Genomic DNA, 21,900 nt, shown 5'->3' with positions numbered 1-21,900 from the left:
ATACCCATAAAGGAATCCATACTTATGGTTGCCTTCCATCTGGGTACATGGGTAGCTATGCACACATCCATTTACAGTGCCTTGCAAAAGTAATCAAACCCCTGACGAATGCTCTCATATTACTGAATTACAAATGGTACATTGTAATTTTGTTCTGTATGATATTTTATTCTGAAACACTGGAATTCAAAATCAATTATTGTAAGGTGACATTGGTTTTACGTTGGGAAATGTTTGTAAGAAACATAAAAAACTGAAACATGTTGTTTGCCTAAGAGTATTCAACCCCTGTGCTATGGAACCTCCCAGTTTACACAGATTAAAGAAATTGCCCTATCGAGGATTGCCTTACAATTACCTTAACATTGGCCTCCACCTGGGTCAAAGTGTCATGAGTAAGCAGAGGATACCTAGCTGTCTTTCTCCTTGTCACCTGAATCAAGTGAAGCTGTGCAGCTGCTAGATCAGTATCTGGAGATGGTAATAGGCTGGATCCCAACAAGATGTGGTCAGATGGTCCAAGATTCATCCCAACAAGATGTGGTCTGATGATTCAAGAGCCCAGGAATAAAGTAGGTCATCTGTTCCCACCTGGATTCAACCTTGTCAGTGAAAGTCTAGGTGGCTTAGAGTGCCTATTTCCTGAGTGCCTATTTCCTAAGTGCCATAGACTGCTTGGATAGGGATAGCATGCTCACAGTGATCCATGCTGTAGTAACCTTCTATTTAGACTTTTTCACATGTGGGTTTTACTTTGGCAATATTCAGAAACAAAATCATCAACAAGCTGCAGCACTGTGTAACAGGGCTTCATACTTCACATTCATTGGCAGAGTATCAAAGACCCTAGCAGAATTCCATCCGAAACTCCTGACAACTGTAAGATCATTTTTGATAAACAGTCAAATGTGTATTGTGTCAGACAATGCAAGCATCTGAGCTATAGAAGCATCTTGTTAATTTCACTAGCATGCGCTTAACAAACATATAGCTGTGAGGCTTCCAGACTGGAAGAGGTGGTGCCCCCTGTTCTAAGCTAAAGCCAGGCTGCTTAGTGGGGATGACAAAGAAGACAATCTCCCCACCCCACCTAGTGGAGGACACCCCATCGCCCATTTCATTTTATCCCATATTCTCTCTTCAGCTTGGCACAGCTCCATCGGGAAGGGCCTCGATCTCTTGGCATGCAGACTGTGACAGAAGCATGGTTCACACACTGGAGACAATGACATCACCAGAGAAACAGGAAGGAAAGACCAGCTAGAGAGAATGAGATTGTGTGTGCTTGTTGCCAGGGTTGGCTATGAATGAGGGAGGCGGCAAAAAATATGCTGGATCTTCACTGTAAACGGGAATTTAAGATACATGGATAGGATCTGCCACCCTGAATCTACATGTGCCAGTGTCTAGGGGCTCCTCTTTTAATTGAGCATCAATCCTGCTTTGTTTGCACAAAGCTAATGTGGAGGTTAAATTATATGCAGTATTTATTGAGCATTTATTTGGATTTGTTTGCAGGGAGGTTATGTGACAATCAACATTCATCCTGTATTCATCCTGATTTGCTTGCAGGGTGCTTTAATCCACTTTAATTGCACCAACCTAAATTTCCCAGTATCCCCTTGAGTCCCTCCTGCAAAATACTGACAGCCTGGATGCTCCTTGGGAAGGACAGAAATCCATTCAATAATGGCTGTCCTTAAAAGTCTAAAACTTAAAGCTTCTCTCTGGTCAAAGGACTTGGAGACCGACTGCCCATTATTTCTGCGTTGCCTCCTTGATTTACTTCTAGCATACTTGCTCCCATTCATAGGGCTGATTTTCCCCATTCGTGACCTCTTGAGTGAAATATTTGTCTCCCATCTTTTTTTAAAAAAGGTTGTTTTGTACTTCTGTGAATCTGAGCATTCTGATAGCTTTTGTTTCTCAGGGCTTATCCACATAGGAACATAACTTCATGCTAAAGATGCTGTTTTTACCTCCGTTTTCTGTTTGCACCATCTACAGTAAGGGGTCAATGCCATCTGCAAACACTGTGTTTTCTAGTCACACTTGAGGGAAAGCATCAATCACGCAGATTCCTAAAGACCACGCCCTCTAATTTAACATTTCCACTCCCTCTGTTTACCTGGCAACCAAGCATGCTCAGTTTGTTCTACCAGTAAGTTTCATTAAAAACAACAACCCAGCAGTGCGATTATTTGTATTTTCACTGGTACAATACAGACGAAATACAAGTCTTTGAGCAGTGTTATGCTTTTGTGCACAAGTTAGGGGGGGAAAGAAAATAAAGGCACCATTTGCAACAACATAAAAAAAGCTTGCAGGAAGAGAAAAGCAGAAGTTTCTCTTCAGCCCACAGGAAATGAAATGAAAGAAGGGAGGAGGAGTGGGGAGTGGGCATGGAGAGGGGAATGATTGACACACACACCTAAAAGCATTAAAGCAAAGCGTTTGCAAGCCCTAGAGATATGGAGTGAAGACGTTTTTTCCTTCCCTTTTCAGATTATCAGAGGATTTGGTTAGTACGGATTTACAGGGTGGAAACTGTGATAGCTTCTGTATGCCAGTAACGTCATATGAACTGTGAGAATTAAAAGGGGATGCAAGTAGCACCAGACACACAGTAAAATCCTGTGTGGATGAGCCCTCAGTGGGAAAAACCCACCAACACTATTAGAAGGTGCGATTCACTGATGCTTTGTAGATGTTTTGGAAGAAGTCTTCCCCCATCCCTCGCCGTCTCATGCCTCTGCCACAGGACAGCATTTCTTAAAAAGGTCTGTGCTGCAGTAGCATCACTTGGGCACAAACTGAGTGTCACATGCATCATAATCCCTATGCTCCTGTTTAATCTCTTCACCATGTAGTATGTGATAAAGAACCTTTGGTCCTCCAGGTGTTGCTGAATGACAACTCCCATCTTCCCTGGCCATTGGCCATGCTAATGGAAATTGTAGCTCAGGAACACCTGGAGGCCAAAGCCCCCCCACAGCAATAAAAGTCTTGATAGTGATGTTATTATGGGCCTATTCACAATTTGGCAACTGTCTGTGCACTCCTATGCATGTAAACCCCATTAAAAACCAACGGTGCTTCTTCCCAAGTAAATCTGCATAGGATTGCAGCTTCTTGAACTGAATGCACTGTGGAGGTTGGACTGGCTACCTCCACAGCCTGGCCAAGGCAACTCTCTCCTTACAGATGTATCCCCGATGTTCTCTCTGTAAAAACGGAACAAGGGGAAAGGAAGCAAAAAGATCATGGAAACCATCCAAGTTCATGGAGAAAGGTGGTTCCCCAATACCGAGCAGTTCTGCTTTCAACATACATTCAGTTGATGTAGTTTGCGGAAGGTGTGAATAGGTTTCACACCACGTTGTGGAGCAGTATTTGTGTGAAAGAGCCTCCACATGGAAAAAATGGGAAGTTACCACATGAAGAGGAAACCTCTGAGAGCCAGCTGCAATCGCAGAATTCTCTTAATTCAATTGCAAAAATAGCCTTTACCTCTTCCTTTCATCTTCACGAGTGAGCACATTAATCTTTCCTTTTTCTACCTTTTGGATTTACTGTGTGTAATCTCACCCTGACTTTGTGCATGTGCGATCACAGTCAGGTTTCTAGTGGGCTCCCTTTTTATTGTGAGGGACCCAGTTACTCGCAATGTGACCCAGCACAGTGCTGGGTTCTAAATTAACTGTAACTACAAGGGGGGGGGCTTTCGTGTCACTGTAGAGAGCTTAATGAAAGCCTCCTATCCACACACAGCAAAAGAAAGCAAACATAATGATAGGATGCAGAAGAAAAGAAATAGAAAAATTGCTAGGAATATTCTAATGTCATGTAAATCGACAATTCACACACATTTCAAATACTGTATATTTTACTTTGCACTCTTCATCTGGAAGGGCAAATTATATAAGATCTTGAAATAGGTGATAAAACAGGAGGGGGAAGAGAGAGAAATGACATGACAGGAGGTTTGAAAGGCTAAGATTGTTTAGAAAGGAAACAAACAACAGGGAGTTTTCCAAGAGATAAGACAGGCAGCGGTGAAAAGGTAAATTGCCTCATACTAATGAACACGATCCAACCCAAGTCAAGCACTTTTTCAAAGTCCGATTAGTTGCAGTGAGAGAAATGTAGCACATTGTTAAATCTCTTCTACTGAAATAATTGGAAGGTACAACTGTGGTTACAAATGTGCATGAGGAAGCTCTATTCTTCATTATTAACATTTCATTAATTGCATTTCTTATCCATCCTTCGCCATAAGCCCCCAAGACGAGTTATAGCAATTTAAAAATGCAACATTAACATCTGTTAAGACAAATTACCATCAGAAGAATAGGGTGGGGTCCTAACAACATCTCTCTCAAGTGTCAAAAGCTAGGGTAAAAGAGGTGGGTCTTTAGGACACAGCAAAAGCTATACAATGATGATGCAAGACACACCTCTGTGGGAAGGGGATCCTACAATATAGGGGCTGCCCGAAAGAAAGCCCTTTCCTAAGCTGCTATTACCTGCATTTCTGAGGGTAGGCAGAACTACCAAAAAGGCCCTAGTCTGCCAATCTTAATAGGACCTTTGTTCATTTGGAAACTCCTAATAACTAGTAATTTTGTATCGTTTATTTATTCTCCTCCAAGGAGCTCTGGATCACAGGTGTGGAAGCAGTCTCCTCCTATTCTCAGGTAGTCCTGTGAGGTAAGTCCATCTGATCATGGCTGATTTTAAGTCACTTGATGAGTTTTATGCCCAGGGTGGGATTTGAGCCCAGGTTTCAGTAGCCCAGATCCAAGGATGCCACTTGTTCATTTCCTTTCAATGTGCCACAAGTTCACTTCAATGCACTCATCTTCAGTGTACCACCCCAGCTATGTTACACATGGCAGGAGCCAGAGGAGAGCATGTCTGCTAAGTTCAAATGCTTTCATAAAGCAAGTGAAGTTCTGGAATTGCCTATGTGACAAAACATAGCATTGGACTGATACACAGGGCCATATCACTTCGACCTCCAGCTGGTTAATTGGATCTCTCTGCAATCAAGGCTCATTTTGCCAAGTAAAATGACTATGTATTTGCTGTCATTTGTTGTGCACAAATCTCCACAACTTCCTTCATAGCAGCCCTTCTGTTGCAGGAATAAAGGCACAAAACCTGGAAATGGGAGGACTATATTAGACATCCATTTGTATTGTGCTTAACATGCAAAATAGTGTATGGGAAAGTGCATATTGGATATTGTTTGTGACGCAAATAGTGATGAGTGACAGAACTTCAGTTCCCCCCCCCGTGCCTATACAATTTTGCTATAATTTCTTTTCTTTTTCCCCCCAAAAAATCTGCTTAAAGGAGTCATGATTCCTACTTCTATACAGGAACAAACATCTGAAAAGCAAAACACAAAGCCATCTCCCATGATCCCCAGCCAGCATGGCCAACAGTCAGGGATTATGGGAGTTGTAGTCCAACAAGATCTGGAGGGCCATAGGTTTTCCATCCTTGGTCTCTTCAGTAATCTCCATGCTATTTATTTGATGATTTAGTTTGTGGGGGGCAATTGGGGGGTCTGTGAGCTATATCTAGCCAGATGTTTTAAAGAGGGATGTACAGGAACACGTTTGTTCTCCAACTCATGCTGTTTTTTGACATCCATCTACTGTACACAGAGCTTGGAAAGCTCATTTGAACAAGAACTAGTTCTACTTTGTCATGCCCAAAATGTAACTAGCTCCAGTTCAAGCTCATCTTTTTACATAATCAACTACTTCAGTTCATGATTCATTCATTCATTTTATTTGTATTCCGCCTTTCCACAAAAAATTGTGCGCAAGGCAGCTTACAACAAGGTGAACAGAAATACATCTCAAACAATTGCAAAAACAATTTCCTAATAACAAAAAATAAAACAGTAATATAACAACAAATATAACAGCAAGCAAAACCAACTTTTCAATATTGCTAACATAATAAAACAATCTTTATTGTTTTAGGTTGTTGATCAGGTCACAGTTCAATTCAAGTTCATCCAAACAATCCTTGGCAATTTCCCCCAACAATTATGTAAGCTTAAAGGCCCAAAGAGTCTAAAGCGTTAAAAAAAGAAATAAAAACCACATGCAAGAGAAATGGAATATGAACTATAAACAGTTCCAAGTTCTATTCCCTAATTTACAATGAGCTCACCTGGCAGTTATAGCAACTATTTTCAGTTGTAGTTCATAGATTTTTGAACTAGTTCAGTGAACTTGGTTAACCTGAATTAGTTCATTCCAAGCACCAATTATACATATAACAATTACATTACAAACCTATCAATTAAAAACCACATGTTGGAATATCATACAATGACTAAAACATATTTGTTGTGACCCATTTTTAAAGAGGGGTTCAGTCCTTTAAAATTAAATACATCTATTGATCTCAAGAGGAGTGGAAACTCAAATCTCCAACAGAAATCAAACAAACCTAAAAGTGTTTAACTGCTGCTGGATCATGCCTTCTGTACGGAATTTAGTGCTTTTGTGTATAGTCTTGGTTTTGTTTTGTTTTTTAAAAAAGAAAAGACAGGAATGCTCTTGCATAAGTTGCAACTGATTCCACAACACATCACTGACTGCAGCATTGGGTACTTCATCTGAAATGGCAACTGTACAGTTAGGTCACTCCGAAGTCAAGTAACTTTATCCTCAAAGTGTGTAGCCAGTTGGTCACAGCAGGTTCTCAAATGCGCCAGAGTCCCCTCCCTCACAGTGGGAGTCAGTAATTTCCAGACTGTTCAAAATAACTCCACCACCCAGCTACTGGAGGATGCAATACAAGCAGTGACTGAGCCTTCTTCGCAGCCCATGCTGCCACATGCTAGGCATGATTGTGTGCACTAACCAGTGTTCAGTTGGTTTCAGAGCAAGACTTGTGCCACTTTTGCTCTGTTCTTTCTCCGGCTTCCTTCATAGCCCAAATCTCCCCAGAATACCAAGGAGCCATTTGGGCTCCAGAACACTGGAGAGGACATTTGGGAGTGGTCCAAACTCCCCATTTCATCTCACCATTCAATAGCAAGACCAGGGTTTCAACAGGATCATCAGCTTTCTTCACTGGAAAATCCCCCAGAGCATTCAGTAACACATCAAATTCCATCGGTCTCCAAGGGTGGGCCATCTGAACCGGGCCCACCACCGTTAGAAGGGGGAATTGCTACTACCAGCCCTAACATCAGGTAATGGTCTGACTGTGTCAAGGGAGTGCATTGCACGCTCCCTACTTTTGGTCCATCCCTCCTATCACTGGGGGTAACGACAACAACAAAGGTATGCCCTGCCTGATATGTTGGACCAATGACCATTTGAGACAGCCCCATAGATGTCATGGAGGCCATGAAGTCCTGTGCAGGCCCAATGACAGCCTCTGCGAGGATGTTGGAGTCACCCAAAATTATCATCCTGGGATTCTCCAATATTCCAGAGGCCACTTCAGTGAAATGAGGGATGCCGCTGGCAACGTTGGTAGACCGGCAGCATCCCCAGTCTGTCTCTTTGGCCCAACACCAGATGTAGATCCTTTAAGCTCATACCAAAATCAAGAGATTTTCTGGTGAAGGAGATGGTGCTTCTATGGACAATAGCAAAACCCACCCCCAACCCCCTATTTGTTTATTAGATTGATATCCCCCCTCCTCCCAGTAGGAACCCAGAGCAGCAAACAAAAGCATTAAAAATACTCTGAAATCATAAAAACAGACTTTAAAACAAAACATCCTTAAAAACATATTAAAACAACACATCTTTTAAAATATCTTTAAAAAAAGCATTGAAATGGAAATGGACTGCCTTCAAGTTGATCCCAACTTATGGCGACCCTACAGATAGGGTTGTCATGGTAATCAGTATTCAGAGGTGGTTTACCATTGCCTCCCTCTGAGACTGAGAGGCAGTGACTGGCCCAAGGTCACCCAGTGAGCTTCATGGCTGTGTGGGGATTCAAACCCTGGTCTCCCAGGTCATAGTCTAGCACCTTAACCACTACACCACACTTGCTCTCATTACAAACATTAAAAAAAAAGCTTTAAAAACATTAAAAAGCAATTCCAACACAGACACAAACTGGGATAAGATCTCTACTTAAAAGGCTTGTTGAAAAAGGAAGGTCTTCAGTAGGCGCCAAAAAGATAACAGAGATGCCACCTGTCTAACATTTAAGGGGAGGGAATTCCAAAGGGTAGGTACCACAACACTAAAGGTCCGCTGCCTATATTGTGCAAAACGGACCTCCTGATAAGATGGTATCTGCAGGAGGCCCACACCATGCAGCACCGTGAACTTAGCCCAGTAGCTAATAGGTAGCCAGTGCAATTCATTCAACAGCAAGGTGACATATTGGCAATTCCCCTGCACCAGTGAGCAGTCTCGTTGCCGCATTTTACACCAGCTGCAGCTTCCGGACCAACCTCAAGGGCAGCCCCACATACAGTAATCCAGCCTGGAGGTTACCAGTGCATGGACAACAGTGGTCAGGCTAGCCCAGTCCAGAAACGGCTGCAGCTGTCTTACCAGACAAAGCTGGTAAAAGATTGCTACGGAGGTGAGAAATCTAGTCTAGCCTGGTGCTGTACCAAGTACTCAGATGGGCACACCTGAGTTAGGTCAGGCCCACCCAGCTCACCTGTCCAAGTCTCGGTGATACATACCAAGTCAGCCCCTTCATCCACAATCAAGTTGAGGATGAGGATGGTCTTTTTAGGACTGACCTGGTATTCAATAACACCAGACCAGAGGACTCAGTAGATAAGCTACTAGTAATGTCTGGATGAGTGAGGGGGCCAAAATGCGGGGCAGGAACCAAACATCTAGGCCTCTGCCCTAGATGGTGGTCAGCCCCTCCACTCTGACTATACCTTCCCCTGCCTCCCACCACTGAAATTGGAGCAGCATATTCACAACTCTCTGCTACCTGCCCACTCAGAACCATCCTCACACAATCAACAGACACAATACACAGTTGGGAGATTAGGGCCACAGATAACATTAAGGCCCAGTTGTAGGCACATGCCACACTGTTAAGTAGAAAATAATAGTGGCACTCCAACACTCCTCCGCCTGTCTCTCACTCAGGAGGAACACCACCATACAAATCTTTCCCTCCCCCAGGCTGTTCCTGGATAAGGGTCACAGGCCTGTCCTCCAGAATACCTGGCCTACAATTCTGTATCCTGACTGACAGAGTACCTCCCCAAAGTGATTCCTCAAAGAAAATATCCTTTGGTGTCAACCCTGCAGCAGAGCCTGTCCGTACAGCAAGGCAGATTGTGGACCACACCCACACACCAGCTGTATGCGTTCAACCAGCAATCAAACAATATCCCACCCTGCAATCAGCCCAAATACACTCTGGCTTGGGGGCAGTATCCTCACAGGGCATACAAACTTTATCACCAATTTGCTCCCAGAATCAGAATACCTGGTTAGATATCAATGTGGTTTCATCTAATACCTGATGAGGCATTAATGTGATTTCATTAATATTCTTTGGCTTTCTACAATGAACATAGTTTTTGACACATGATCCACTTAATAGTGCTACTCTTCAGTAAAAGCTATGATACCCATCTTTTTGCGGAAGAGCTATTAATCTCTGTGAGCTTGTGTCTGTGTGTATTGTGTTTAGAATCAGTATGCAATGTGGGAACTGTATGCAATTTACCAGCAGTTGCATCCTTAGTGCTAAAAAGTTACCCTACAAATAAAGTCTTCAGCCAAAGGTAAGTTGATTGCCTTCCCTACAAACATCTGCTTCTACTTAAGTGCGTTCACATTTGCAACATACAGTTAACATTGTTTTGGCACCAGGAGCAGTGTCTTGCAATTATGCTAAAGCCAAAAGGGAGAAGATTTGCTTTTATAGCAGAATTCATAAAATTAAAAAACAAAAGTTTTAGCCCAATGTATTAGCTGCAACAAGCCTTCCAGAATGCAGACGTCTGGTCTGGTGGAACTCAGCAGATTTCTGTTCATACCTCACACACTTACAGGCATGCACAAATGACCACTTTATAAAGAGGGTTGTATGCATTATATTTAGGCCATTCATCACCTACAGCAAATGTGTGTGTGTGTGTGTGTGTGTGTGTGTGTGTGTGTGTGTGTGTGTGTGTGTGTGTGAGAGAGAGAGAGAGAGAGAGAGAGAGAGAGAGAGAGATTCTTTTCACCCCCACCCCCCAGCATTCAGGGGTATCTCTTGGTAGCACAAACTAGTCTTTAACTAGAGAAACACAGTCAGGATTTTTATCATCTTGCTTTTACAAGCAATAGATGAAATAATTGAACTATTGCCAGACTTTACCACTGCAGATTACATGTGGGGGACTACTTGGTTAAATACGTCCCCATGGGATAGGGAAAAATTCCTGCACATGCAAAACTAACATATCAAAATGAAGGCTAGGCAAAAAACATTTAATAACATGCCCATGGATTTTCATTATTTTCTGTAGTCCTATCCAGGCATTTGGGGCAAACACGTGTGGACGTGAGAGGGGTCAGGGGTGCATGTATGTTCTTCCTGATCATTTTCTGTAGTTCTGTTCAGGCATTGGGAGTAAACACACTAGGGTTGCCAGGTCAGTAGCATCCCAAACCCTGAGATTTTGGGGCGGGCCCTAGTGATGTCATAGGGGTATGCTTGTGATATCATAGGGGTGGGCCCAAGTGATGTCACAGGGTGGGGTGAATGACATCACGGGGTGGGCCTGAGTGATGTCATTAAGCATGATACATTAAGCATCAACCACAGTTGCTTGGCGCATACAATTCAAACAAAAACATTTATCTGATTGGAAATTAAGATAGAAATCTTAGCTAAAAGATGGAGCCTGGGTAGAGAACATTGAATCTAGCCAACTTGCTTCAAGCAAAAAGGGTTTAAGTGCCCTCATGCCAGGCCAGTCACCAGAAGACCATTATAGGAAGAAAGGGGCCTACTGTTGTGGAGATGTTATATGAGAGCACTCAGGAGTAAAGATGAATGCCTCCGAAAGCTGCAATTCTATACATACTTACTAAGGGACTACGCCCCATAGAACTCAGAAGGACTTACTTCTCAGTAATATGGTTTGGATAGTGTTGTAAAGATTGACCAGGGATCCTCGGCAAAGATATTCATATCCAAGGACAGTTGGCAACCCTCTGCCTGGAATGCCCTGCCCCTACCTTTTAACATCCAAATTTCTTTACAGATTTGACCCTTCACTTCAGAAAGAGGTCTGAGAAATGAGTAAGAAGATTCTCTACCCTTTTCTCTCTCTCCTGTGGGCTGCTCACTTCATCAGCCAACCCAATTGCAGTGAATATAACTGACAGAGAGAAAGCACACATGATTTGGTCTACCTTCATAGGCAGCAGCTTGGGAACAACAACAATTGCAGTCAGGTTGCCCAGTATGTGAATTCTCTTTTACCACTATTGGGCAAGAAACAAACAACAAGGTACATCATCAGTGGGTTTAAGAGGATTGAGCGGAGCGCATGGAACCACTGTTGTTTCTATGGATGAAAGGGAGTGAGGATAAAGGTAAATGAAATGCAAATAGAAAAAGAGAAACAAAAGACAGTGATGATTTCTTCAATGCAATACCATACCAACCACAACAAGATTCCTATGGGTAAGGCAAAAAACTCAGCATCCCACAACTAGTCAGGATTCCTAAACAAAAACTAAAAAATCCTGGCAGCCAGTTAGCCAAGGTCACAGAAATCCCCATGCAGCACAACTTGACCCGGGTACTGCAGTTAGTGCAGAATGCTGTGGCACGATTGCTGACATCACTGAGACACTCTCAGCACATAATACCTCTGCTCTGAAATCTGCACTGGTTGTCAATTTGCTCCAAGCCAAGTTCAAGGTGTGATTTACATTTTATGGGTGCCACGTGGTACTTGTTCTGCTCTTGTAAGAAATCGATCCTTTAGCATGGCAGTACCTACACTTTGGAACTCCCTGCCTATTGACATTAGGCAGATGCCTTCATTGTACTCTTTTCAGCACCTGCTAAAAACATTTTTGTTTAGGCAAGCCTACCCAGGCATGTAGAAACTATTATGCTTACTATCTGTTTTTAACACATTGTTGGTTTTATTATTTTGAATATTTTTAAATACCTGTCCTTAAGTGTTTTTGCCAATAATTCTTTTGTTTTAATTCTTTCTGTAAATTGCTTTGGGATTTTTTTTACAATAAAGTGGTATATAAATGTTGCAATTAAAATACACAAATTGTAGAATCACTGTGGCCATTGGGTTTCTTTCCTCTTTTATGAACAAAGGAATCTGCCTTATACCAACTCAGACGACTTGGTACTATCTAGCTCAGTACTCATGACATGAACTAGCATTGGCTCTCCAGGATTCCAGGCAATAGTCTTTTCCAGAAATTGAATTTTGGACCTTTGCATGCAAGGCATATGTCCTACCATTGAGCTACAACCCTTCCTGTTTTAAAAATAAAATAAAATTGTTCTTTTCAATTCACTAACTAATGCACATCATGTCTAGTGCAGATCCACACCATTCATTTAAAGCACATTCAACACACATTTGAAGCACATGAACCCTACCACAGAATCATGGGAACTGTTGAGGGGGAAATGACACTTCTCAGGATTCTTTAGGGGAAGTCATGTGCTTTAAATACAAGTTGGATGTGCTTTAAATGTATTGTGTGGATCTACTTCATAAACTTTGCCTGCATGTAAGCATTAATTAATTTTTTTAAATGGAAATGGTGACCATGGGCTACTCACCATCTCTCAGTCTAATCTGCCCCTCAGGATGAAAACAGCAGAGGGGAACCATGACCACCCCAAGGAAGAAGGGCACACTCAAAATATAGAGGAAATATTGTACAACCTTAGTGTGAAATCAGATACTTATCAGGACATAGTATGAAGAAATATTTATATAAGCACGACTATCAAATATGTTTATTATTTAAACAAACTGTAAAGATATTTAAGGTGCAATCCTATGTTTATTTACTCAGAAGCAAGTCCCAATGTATTCAGTGGGGCTTACTCAAACAGATAAGCGTGCAGAGAACTGCATCCTCAAGTGATAAGCAACTTCATTCACACAACCCAGAATTCAGAATCATGCCACTTTAAGCTTCATATTGGGAAGGTTTTCAGAACACTGCCCTCTTCAAAATTTAAACTTGTCTGACTCCTGCATACAAGAGAGAAACAGACTGAAAGCTATACTTACTCAATTTGTGAGATTTTCAGAAAAGCAGGAAAAAGCAAGTTTTCTGATTTGCAAAAGGCTCTAGCTACTTCCTTGTCAATCACAACCAGAGTTTTGAAGTTATTCGTTACACGTAACAAATTACTTGTAATTCATTACGTTTTTGAGGAACAAGTGGCTAATTCCTTTATATTTTGATTGTAATAGAACTAGGAGTAATTTTATTACTTTTGTGGAGTAATTGTAAAGTTTCCAGCATTACTTTGGGGCATTACTTGGGGGGGGGGAAGCAGGGGAAGTCTTCTGCTCCTCTGATTTGTGGATGAAAGTCATATGCTTCAAACTGGGCTTCTGTGCACCAACGCTCTTCCCTTATGCTCTGTGAGTGGGTAGGAGGCAACAAGGAAGGAGGTGGAGAGCGAGAGGGGGGTGGAGTGGAGAAAACAGTTGTTTAAAAAAATGGATGGGGGTGGTGAAGAATGGAGTGGAGAGAAAAAGGAGCCGGAGGGCAAGAACATGGATAAAGGAGGAGAAGGAGGCAGCAGCAGAATGGAGATAAAGAACTGTGAAGGTGAAAGATGATGATGGTGTGTGTGTGTGTGTGTGTGTGTGTGTGTGTGTGTGTGAATACTGTGTTTGCACTTGGCACACAAAGTGGCCTCCACCACCCTCTCTGGCTACTGGACAGCATTTGCAGTATTTTAACTTTTTTGCATCTCAGGGGAAAATGTTTGCTTGGGTGAGTGTCCCTTAGTTGGTGGCAGAGCAGGGTCCAGGAGGTGGTTAAGTGAGAGAGATTATGCTTGCTGGCTGAGGGTGTGTGTGTTGCACTTGGTTTGACATGCAAAGATCTGAGTAGCGGCCTCTGCCTCCCTCCCCACCTCCCGTACCAGTGGAGAGACCACCATTGCTATCTTATGGATAAAAAGAATTATTCTACTACCTCTGTATGTATGTGCTTATTTTTAATGTTGTTTTAGACTACTTAGATGTGCAGCAGCCTCAGCCAGCGCCTTGTAGACTCCCCCCCAAAAGTAACTGAAATGTAATTGTAGTGATTGCTTCTGAGAAAAAGTAAAGTAATCCGTTACTTTCAGAGCAATTATAATTGTAACAGTAATTACTACTTCTTTGGGCCATGTAATTGTAACTGTAACTTATTACTTTTTAAAAGTAATCTTCCAAGCTCTGGGTCAAGCACCCCCTAAGACTAAGCTTGTGTGGGCTGAGCCTGCCCCTGAAACGGTAATTTATTACTTTGTAAAAGTAATCTTCCAAGCTCTGATCACAATCCTGACTTCACTTATTGGCTACAAACCTGAAAGGGTGGAATTAGAGCAGCCAGCCATGAGTGATTTAACTGAAGTTATGGGGGGCAGGGGAGGCTGATGTTTTGGTGTATATCTCAGGAACCAGACCATCTAGAACAGCCTTTCCCAACCAGTGTGCCTCCAGGTGTTGTTGGACCACAATTCCCATCTTTCCTGACCATTGGCAATGCTGGCTGAGGCTGATGGGAGTTGTAGTCCAACAACATCTGGAGGCACACTGGTTGGGAAAGGCTGACCTAGAAACTTAATTTTTAAAAAAATGAAAGCTGAGAGTCCAGAGATTAAGGTGACTCACCCAGAGACCTGGAGAGGACCCCCTAAACCAGAGTATCCGGCCAAAAACCAGGCATCTGGCAACCCTAAAACACACGTGGGCTTAAAGCAGGGAGGGGATGCCTGTGCACGGTCTTCCTTCAGCATCCCTACAGCCCACACATGCTGGCTCCACTTCAGATGTTTGTGTTTGTGTGTGTGTGTTTTGCTATTCATTGCTTATTGAAAGGTTTTTATAATGAAAGACTCCCCCCAAGTCCAAATGATAGAGTCGGTGATAAAGGACATCTAACAAAGCTTTTTACTTGCTCACATTGAATGAGTCCTTCGTGGTAACATAATGGTTTCTTGGAGGCTCCAGCCAAGAAAACCTGAAATAGGAAGAATAAACTCTCTGAGAAGAATCTTTCAAACAGAAACAGTGACTTATCAGCTCTCTGAAAGGCACATTTGATTGACAAGTATTAGAATGAAGTTTCATGGGAAAGAAAAAAGAAGCCATGATCTGAACAGTTGCTGTGCTGAAGAAGCTGTGCTTCTGAATGGCTCCTATGAATACGTTCTCTCTCTCCCCCCTTCAGTCCATTATAAAACCAGGAAATACAAAGAGAGAATGGCCCAGAGCACAGCTCTATATTGGTAGAGCACCTGCTTTGCATGCAGAAGGACTCAGGCTCAATCCCCAGCATCGCCAGGTAGAACTGGGATAGACCCTTGCCTGAAACTCTGGAGAGCCACTGCCAGTGGTATTGAGCTGGAAAAGCCAACAGTCTGACCCAGGGTGCATCCAGATTGCCAGTATGTTGCAGGAGGGATTTAAGTGCATACCAGAATACCAGAATACCATATTTGCACAATTAAAGTGGACTAAAGGGCTCTGTCACGCTAGCACAACAAACTAACTTTTTAAAAGAAGACTTTTTTGTGGATTGACTAATGGGAAGATGTGTAAGCACCCCACCAGCAAATCAAGATAAATGCTCATTGTCATATATAACCATTCCATAAACAAATCAGAACAAATGCTTACTAAAGACTGGATGTAAGACCAACACATAAGCTTTGTGCAAAAAAATCAGGGTGAATGCTGAACAAACAGGCCATTTGGAGGAGCCCATTTTATAACACACCTTCCTAAGGACGTTCTGGTGACCCTGTTTTGAATCTAGATAGTACAAGCTCTGAATGCTTTCTTTAAACACTGCAGAGCAAAATGCAAAACAGCAGGATACAGGGATAGCACAAGGCGCATAACTAGGCTCACCAAGCAGAATACAACCCAAGAGCCATGAATAATAACCCAACATCCATTTAATAAGCTTCTTCTCACCCCCGCACCGCATGCTAGGGCCTGAAAAGAATAGGGTTATCCATCACATAGCAGGCCACAAGCCCACCCAGTGGGCTAAATTTGCCAACTTAGTGGGCCACAAGTAGAGTTAAGAACATAAGAGCCTGCTGGATCAGGCCAGTGGCCCATCTAGTCCAGCATCCTGTTCTCACAGTGGCCAACCAGGTGCCTGGGGGAAGCCCGCAAGCAGGACCCGAGTGCAAGAACACTCTCCCCTCCTGAGGCTTCCGGCAACTGGTTTTCAGAAGCATGCTGCCTCTGACTAGGGTGGCAGAGCACAGCCATCATGGCTAGTAGCCATTGATAGCCCTGTCCTCCATGAATTTGTCTAATCTTCTTTTAAAGCCATCCAAACTGGTGGCCATTACTGTGTCTTGTGGGAGCAAATTCCATAGTTTAACTATGCACTGAGTAAAGAAGTACTTCCTTTTGTCTGTCCTGAATCTTCCAACATTCAGCTTCTTTGAATGTCCACGAGTTCTAGTATTATGAGAGAGGGAGAAAAACTTTTCTCTATCCACTTTCTCAATGCCATGCATAATTTTATACACTTCTGTCATGTCTCCTCTGACTCGCCTTTTCTCTAAACTAAAAAGCCCCAAATGCTGCAACCTTTCCTCATAAGGGAGTCACTCCATCCCCTTGATCATTCTGGTTGCCCTCTTCTGAACCTTTTCCAACTCTATAATATCCTTTTTGAGATGAGGCGACCAGAACTGTACACAGTATTCCAAATGTGGCCACACCATGGATTTATACAACGGCATGATGATATCGGCAGTTTTATGTTCAATACCTTTCCTAATTATCCCTAGCATGGAATTTGCCTTTTTCACAGCTGCCGCACACTGGGTCGACATTTTCATCGTGCTGTCCATTACAACCCCGAGGTCTCTCTCCTGGTCGGTCACCGCCAGTTCAGACCCCATGAGCGTATATGTGAAATTCAGATTTTTTGCTCCAGTATGTATAATTTTATACTTGTTTATATTGAATTGCATTTGCCCTTTTTCCGCCCATTCACTCAGTTTGGAGACGTCTTTTTGGAGCTCTTCACAATCCCTTTTTGTTTTAACAACCCTGAACAATTTAGTGTTGTCAGCAAACTCGGCCATTTCACTGCTCACTCCTAATTCTAGGTCATTAATGAACAAGTTGAAAAGTACAGGTCCCAATACCGATCCTTGAGGGACTCCACTTTGTACAGCCCTCCATTGGGAGAACTGTCCGTTTATTCCTACTCTCTGCTTTCTGCTTCTTAACCAATTCCTTATCCACAAGAGGACCTCTCCTCTTATTCCATTACTGCTAAGCTTCCTCAGAAGTCTTTGGTGAGGTACCTTGTCAAAAGCTTTTTGAATGTCTAAGTACACTATGTCCACTGGATCACCTCTATCTATAGGCTTGTTGACACTCTCAAAGAATTCTAATAGGTTACTGAGACAGGACTTTCCCTTGCAGAAGCCATGCTGGCTCTGTTTCAGCAAGGCTTGTTCTTCTATGTGCTTAGTTAATCTAGCTTTAATAATACTTTCTACCAGTTTTCCAGGGACAGAAGTTAAGCAAACTGGCCTGTAATTTCCAGGATCCCCCCTGGATCCCTTTTTGAATATTGGCGTTACATTTGCCACTTTCCAGTCCTCAGGCACGGAGGAGGACCTGAGGGACAAGTTACATATTTTAGTTAGCAGATCAGCAATTTCACATTTGAGTTCTTTGAGAACTCTCGGGTGGATGCCATCCGGGCCCGGTGATTTGTCAGTTTTTATATTGTCTATTAAGCCTAAAACTTCCTCTCTCGTTACCACTATTTGTCTCAGTTCCACAGAATCCCTTCCTGCAAATGTTAGTTCAGGTTCAGGGATCTGCCCTATATCTTCCACTGTGAAGACAGATGCAAAGAATTCATTTAGCTTCTCTGCAATCTCCTTATCGTTCTTTAGTACACCTTTGACTCCCTTATCATCCAAGGGTCCAAACGCCTCCCTAGATGGTCTCCTGCTTTGAATGTATTTATAGAAATTTTTGTTGAAAAAAATGAAAGAGAGAGAACAACTGATAAAGGAAGGATATAGTTCTCAATGGTTTGCCTATTTACAATTGTTAGAAAGATATAAAATGGATAAGAAAATGTATGGGTTTGAAATAAGTAAATCTGATTTTGAAATAGGTTTGTGTACAAATGATGAAAATATAATTGCGAAAATGTATAAACTCTTGCTGAAAATGGATATGGAAGAAGAACAAGTAAAAGAGTGTATGGTAAAGTGGGCAAAAAATTTTGGTTATAACATACAAATGGATCAATGGGAAAATATGTGGAAAAAAGGCTTGAGATTTACATTATGTTATAATCTTAAAGAAAATTTCTATAAAATGATGTATCGTTGGTACATGACTCCAGAAAAGTTGTCAAAAATGTATAGTAATGTTTCTAATGTTTGTTGGAAATGTAAACAACAAGAAGGATCATTTTATCATATGTGGTGGTTGTGTAAAAAGGCAAAATCATTTTGGGCACAGATAGGTAGGATGATGCAAAAAATTCTAAAGATAAATATTCAGTCAAAACCAGAATTTTTTTATTGGGTTTTATGGATAAACAAATAGAAAAGAAATATGGAAGAATAATATTATATATGATTACGGCAGCAAGATTATTATATGCACAAAAGTGGAAAATGGAATCAACACCAACAACGGAAGAATGGCTATTGAAATTAATGGACTTAGTAGAGATGGATAAATTGACATGCTTACTTAGAGAAAAATCGACAGACACATTTCTTAAGGAATGGAAGCCTCTCTTAGACTTTTTGTTGAAAGATCAAAATAAAACAATGATATTGGGATTTGACGATTAACTAAGATAACCTATGGAGAAAAGTGATCCTGTATGTATATACTAAGGGACAGGTTTGATATATATTATATACTTATAGCTGATCTGCGACAAATCGGAAGTCAACTATTTTTTTCTTTTGTTGTATTGTTATGTTTTTGTTGTTTGACTTTGTTTTGTATGTCTTTTTAAAAATTTGAATAATAAAAAAAATTATATAAAAAAAAGAATTTTTTGTTGTTGGTTTTTATGTTGTTAGCAATGTGCTCCTCAAATTCTTTTTTAGCATCCCTTATTGTCTTCTTGCATTTCTTTTGCCAGAGTTTGTGTTCTTTTTTATTTTCTTCATTCGGACAAGACTTCCATTTTCTGAAGGAAGACTTTTTGCCTCTAAGACCTTCCTTGACTTTGCTCATTAACCATGCTGGCATCTTCTTGGCCCTGGCGGTACCTTTTCTGATCTGCGGTACGCACTCCAGTTGAGCTTCTAATATAGTGTTTTTAAACAACTTCCAAGCATTTTCGAGTGATGTGACCCTCTGGACTTTGTTTTTCAGCTTTCTTTTTACCAATCCCCTCATTTTTATTTTTATTTTACAATAATTTTTATTCAAATTTTCATAAAACATACAAAACAAAATCATAAAACATTCAAAGACAAAAAACAAAACAAAACAAAAATGATTAAACAAAATAAAAATAAAAATAAAATGTTGACTTCCGATTTGTCGCAGATCAGTTATAGGTCTACAATATATAACAATCCTGTCTCTTAAATCATATTATAAAATCACTTTCCTCCAGTAGTTATCTTAATTAATCATCAAATCTCATAAACATTACTTTATTCTTTCCACAAAAAGTCAAAGAGAGGTTTCAATTCCTTAAGAAATATATCTATCATTTTTTTCTCCAAATAAACATTTCGATTAATCCATCTCATCAAAATCTGTTAGGTCCAATAATTTCAATAGCCATTATTCCATTATCCCTATTAATTTCATCTTCCATCTTCAATAGTCCTGTTAAGTCCAGTAATTTCAGTGTCCAATCTTCCATTATCAGTATTCCATAATAATCTTGCTGTCATAGCCATAGTCATATAATAAGAGTCTGATGGGAATTTCCTCTATCCCAAATATTTTCTTGCCATCCATTCTGAATAAGTTGCTGAAGTACTGTTGTAAAGTCATATCTCTGTTCTTCTTTTTTACAAAATGCACTGGCTCATCTCTTGAGAGTTTTTCCATTGTCACATGGTTGCAATTAATTCCATAGATTTTCACTATATCAAACTCCATCACGTCATTCCAGTCCAGAAGATTATCCAAGCCATTGATAACTTTATCTCTAATATCTTCATTAATTTCTTCAGAGATAACGTCTCTGATCTCATTCTCCTCTCTCACAGGATCCCCTATTTCTTTAAGCTCCTGCGTCATTTTGCTCAGTTCAATTTTCAGCTCCTTACTGCCCTGTCGCAGGGTTTGTTTCGTTATCTCAATCTCATCCATTATTTTCTGAAACATAATTACTTCCAGATTCTCAGCCACTTTCTTGATTGCCATTTTTAAAACCACGAAAACAAAGCAAAACAGAAGTAAAGAAGAACCACTTCTTATTTCAGCAGCAATTGGGTTAATATTCCAGGCTTGATGACATCACAGTATAAACAGAGCAGCCTGCCTTATCTCTCTATGTTCAAGAATACAAAACAAATTTGGTTCCCAGCATCAAAACAGTTAGTGGCGTCGTGAAGAAGCAGATTCGTCGAAATAAAATAGACCAAAAAGAGAATAGTCCCAGACAATATAACATTCCTCGGAATAGAAATCCCTCTTCTGTTTATATCTTTAGAATGCACTTCCAGGACAGCTTTTTGCAACAGAAACAGAGATAAGCTGTTAATTTCGTGAATAACAGAGAAGAGTTATAGCTTTTGCTGCAACAATTTAAACCAAGTAAGAAAAATAATAGAAAGAAGGGTGCTTGCCTGTTAGTCGGTTTTCTCTTTGAAGAAAAGATAAACGTATCGCATTAAACAGATAGAGCAAAAGTTGGAAGTCCGTCCGGCATTGCTGGCTGGACCTTTTCTCATAAATTAATGAAATCCAGTCCTCCCAACAAAAACAGGCTTTTGAGGTTGATCTCTACGTTTCTCCCTGCCCGGGAGAAATTTCATCAGTCAAAAAAAAAATGTTCTGACTGATTTATATCTGAATAAGCTTCTTTTGAGGCGGGAGCCCGTCTCAAAAGCAGGCACAAGCGAAGTCACCCTTCCCGGAAGTCCAATCCCCTCATTTTTGTGAAGTTTCCTCTTTTGAATTCAAATGTGACCATGTTGGATTTTCTTGGCAATTGGCCATTTACATGTATGTTTAATTTTATAGCACTATGGTCACTGCTCCCAATCGGTTTGACAACACTTACATCTCGCACCAGGTCCCAGTCCCCACTGAGGATTAAGTCCAGGGTTGCCATCCCTCTGGTCGGTTCCATGACCAACTGGTCTAGGGAATAGTCATTTAGAATATCTAGAAATTTTGCTTCTTTGTCATGGCTGGAACACATATGCGGCCAGTCTATGTCCAGGTAGTTGAAGTCACCCATTACTACCACATTTCCTAGTTTGGATGCTTCCTCAATTTCATATTTCATCTCAAGATCTCCCTGAGCATTTTGATCAGGGGGATGATAGATCGTTCCCAGTATTAAATCCCTCCTGGGGCATGGTATCACCACGCACAACGATTCTGTGGAGGAGTCCGCCTCTTTTGGGGTTTCAAGCTTGCTGGATTCAATGCCTTCTTTCACGTATAGAGCGACACCGCCACCAATACGTCCTTCCCTGTCCTTCTGATATAGT

Source organism: Rhineura floridana, chromosome 4 (genome assembly GCF_030035675.1).
Source record: "Rhineura floridana isolate rRhiFlo1 chromosome 4, rRhiFlo1.hap2, whole genome shotgun sequence".
In the NCBI taxonomy this organism is placed as follows: domain Eukaryota; kingdom Metazoa; phylum Chordata; class Lepidosauria; order Squamata; family Rhineuridae; genus Rhineura; species Rhineura floridana.
This window is presented reverse-complemented; position numbering follows the sequence as displayed.